Source organism: Rhinopithecus roxellana, chromosome 12 (assembly GCF_007565055.1).
Source record: "Rhinopithecus roxellana isolate Shanxi Qingling chromosome 12, ASM756505v1, whole genome shotgun sequence".
NCBI lineage: Eukaryota > Metazoa > Chordata > Mammalia > Primates > Cercopithecidae > Rhinopithecus > Rhinopithecus roxellana.
This window is the reverse complement of record NC_044560.1, coordinates 5,884,352-5,888,246: the sequence shown is the minus strand read 5'-3', so window position 1 is coordinate 5,888,246 and position 3,895 is coordinate 5,884,352.

Here is a 3,895-nt window from a genome sequence, read left to right as displayed (position 1 = left end):
GACGTCATGGCCGCAGCCTCTGCATCCGCGCGGGGTTCGGAGCCTTAAAGCGGCGCCGCGCCTGGGGCCCCGCGGACGGGAGGGGAGCTCGGCGTCCTCCTGGGCCCTTCGCGCGGGAGGCCCATCCCGGTGTTTCGCGCACGACGGCGCGCTCTCCAAGATCTGCCAGCATCCCAGAGGAAAACTTCCCCTCGGCTTCACAGTTCTCACCATTTGCTTCTGATTTTAAAAGAAATGAATACATTTTCGTGTCTTCATGTATAAATAGATGCCCATGTGTTCGCTGATACATGAATGCCGCAGTGCGTGTGCCAAGCCTGTGCCCATGTGCTCAGTCGGGGAGCCGGGCCTGCTGGAGGCGTCGCGACTCTGGGCCCGGAGCTGTCCAAGGCACTGGGGATGCAGCAGGAAACAAGGCAAAGTTCCGGCCCCCGGGGAGTGACATTTTATGCATTTATTATTTATTTCCTTTTTTAAAATACAGAGAGACAGGGTCTTGCTATGTTGCCCAGGTTGGTCTCCACTCCTGGGCTCAAGTGATCCTTCTGCCTCGGCCTCCCAAAGACCAGGTGTGAGCCACCGCACCCAGCTGCATGACATTTGAGAGACAGATGCACACACATTAAACAAGACATAAAATAAATGGTATGTCAGAAGATGGCAAGGCCCTAGAGAAGGGGTTAGGGAGTGTGGGGCTAGGGAGGCGCTAGCCTTGCAGGTTTCCATCGGGTTGTTGGTGAGTCCTCACCTCGAAGGTGACACTAGAAGAAGGACTTGAGGAGCAGCCGGGCCCGGTGGCTCACACCTGTAATCCCTGTGCTCCGGGAGGCCAAGACGGGCAGATCATCTGAGGTCAGGAGTTCAAGACCAGCCTGGCCAACATGGCAAAACCCCATCTCTACTAAAAACACAAAAATTAGCCAGCAGTGGTGCCAGGTGCCTGTAATCTCAACTACTCAGCTGAGGCAGGAGAATCACTTGAACCTGGGAGGCAGGGGTTGCAGTGAGTTGAGATCACGCCACTGCACTCCAGCCTGGGTCACAGAGTGAGACTCCATCTCAAAAAGAGAAGAAGGACCCAAGGAGCTGAGGAGGCCAGCCAGGCTGACGTGTGGGGAAAGTCACGCCAGGCACTGGGAAGAGCAAGTACAATGGCAGGGACAGAAGTGAGCTGGGCTGAGTCTAATAATTATGGATCGAATAATTATGCAGCTGGTAGTGGAATTATAACCCCAGGTTATACCCCCAGGAATTATAAGTCCAGGACACGCTGAGCTTGAGGGCCTTTGCAGCCTCTAGGCCACTAGAGACTTGGGTTTGGAGCTCAAAGATGCTCCTTTGCGAGTCCCCTGCACATGGGAGCTAATAGCAGGTGAACTGTGGAGCTCACACTGCCAGGGAGAGGTGCAGGGAAGTGCTGCAGAGGGGAGGCACGGGGCCCTGTGGAAGTTTACAGCGGCGGATTCCACCCCGTTGGGAGGGTTGAGGGCTCCTCAAGGATCCCTACCAGGCCAAGTGGAGAGAACAGCCTGTCCCACACAGAGGGCTCAGAGGGCTCAGCACTGGCAGGGATCCGGGAGGGGAGAGGGCCTGGAGGCACACAGCGAAGGAGGTGGATGGGGACAGGGATGCAGAGGCCTGGGAAGGAGGTGAGGGCTGGGGCGGTGGGACAGGCCCAGGTGTGGCCTCTTAGGCAGTTGCCATTTTCTAAGAGCAAAGAGAAGCTTAGAAAGGTTTTATGTAGGGGAGCGGATGACATGAATCCTATTCATAGTTAGCAAAGGTCATAAAGCTCAGAGTGAAGATGGATTGGAGGGAACCAGGGGACCAGATGGGCTCACCAGGTGGCCCAGGTGGGAGAGTCAGGGGTGTTGGTGGAGGGACAGAGGTGATGAATTGGCCAGGGACTTAGGACTCTGTGACTGATTGAAAGTGGGGGGAGGTATAGGAACGGGGAGGGTGGTGCCAAGAAGTTTCTAGCTTGAGAGGTGAGGGAAGAGGTGGCTTCATGGAGGCCAAAGCAGGTGAGTGCTGGAGTGAGTGCCATAGGTTTGCTTTGGGACACGCTGAGCTTGAGGGCCTTTGCAGCCTCTAGGCCACTAGAGACTTGGGTTTGGAGCTCAAAGACGCTCCTTTGCGAGTCCCCTGCACATGGGAGCTAATAGCAGGTGAACTGTGGATCTCGCACTGCCAGGAGAGGGGCAGGGCAGAGAGCCCCAGAGGACACCGTGGGAATTTCAACAGATCCTGCCCAGGCCTAAGAGAAGGAGCCATTGGAGGGGGCTGGTTCTGGCTTCTTTCATCTCTGTAATGGTAATAGTTTGAAAAAAAAATACTGATGTGCTTTTCTATTTTGCATGCAAGTGGCCTGCCATTAACTAATGACCTTTAACACCTCAGGGACTTAATGCAATAGAAGGTTACTTCCACATGAGGCTGGCAGAAGTGTGCCTGATGGATGGTGACCTCTGTGAAGTTATTCAGGGATCCCGGTTGCCTCCATCTTGCTCTGCCCTGGTGCACTGAGAGAGGAGCCCAGGCTGTGCGTGCCTGCGGGACCAGGTGTGCAGAAGGCCCATGTTCCACTCGAATCCCATTGGCTAGGACCCTGCCACACAGCCACACCGGCCACACCCAACCCACAACAGGGCTGGGAGATGGGGCCCCTGTCCCCAGGAGAGGAGGAGATGGGGATGGGGAGTCACTGGCTTCAACCGCTTCTGTAACTTTTAGCTGCTTGCAGAGAGGAGGGAAGATGCGGAATGCTGAGAAAACTTAAAGATCGTCTCGAGGTTCTGATGTTCACAATGGGATTTTGCAGCAAGAGAAGAGGTTTGAAATGTAAGCATTGTTGAAAAAGAAAGGGATTTTGAAAATTCCTTTGACCTTTTTTAAACTTTCAAAGTAAGAACCTTCTAAGTCTAGACCTTTGCTTTTTAGTTCCTCCAAGGTCAGGGCAGAGAGCAGTGTTTCTCCCTGGGGTAGACAAGATTTCTCCCGTCTGGACAATAGGTCTAGACCGGGGGCCAGAGTGGAAGGAGCTGACAGAACATGCAGGAAAGACAAGAGACGCTGGCCCTCCGGTCCTGGGCGTGTGGAGAGGACGGCAGAGCCAGAGGGAGGAGGGAGAGCGAGGGGGAGGAGGGTGGTTGGGGTGCATCCCAGCTCCCTTCTCCCTGCGCCTCGGCCCTGTCGTGGCGGAGTTTGTTCTGGGCAGAGCCCCCATACGCCAACACAGCGGCCGCAGCCCGGCTGGGGGATCAGAACTCTGGGGGCTCTAATTTGCCTTGTGAGCTCCTGTGGCTCCCATTTGGTGCCTGGATGCAGAGCTGAAGCTGCAATGGCCCCGTGGGGCAGGTACATGACGTGGGGTGGGGGGACCCTCAGCTTCAGTGTGGGAAGGACAGTCGGGCTAGGAGGCTGGCTGGGGGGACTTTGGCAGAGAGACCTGGAGGAGTCTACGGAGCCAGCCAGGGCCCCAGGGAGGCAGGAGCCCCACCAACTCCACGGCAGGGTCTAAGGAAAACAGGGGACTGCTGCAGCCCTGCCACATACACGGGGACCAGCAGGCAGCCAGGAGGGCACGGGAGCCCCATCCCCTGCCAGAGCCCAGAGAGGAACAGAGGATGGAGACTGGACACGCGCAGTGTAGGCCTAGAGAGACCCAGTCGGACCCAGAATAATAGGCTCCAACAGTGCAGAGGAGAGCTGGTGTGAGGTGGTGGGTGCCTGCTCACCTGCCATCCCTGAGTGTCCACAAGGTGGTGGAAGAGTCCCACCTTTCCCGCGAGGCAGCGGGAAAACCTCGGAGCAGGAGGCGGGGAAAGGGAGACGCTTTTCCTGATCTTGTAAAGATTCGTGGTTCTAAGGCTGGATTTTTCTTTCTACTTTGTGA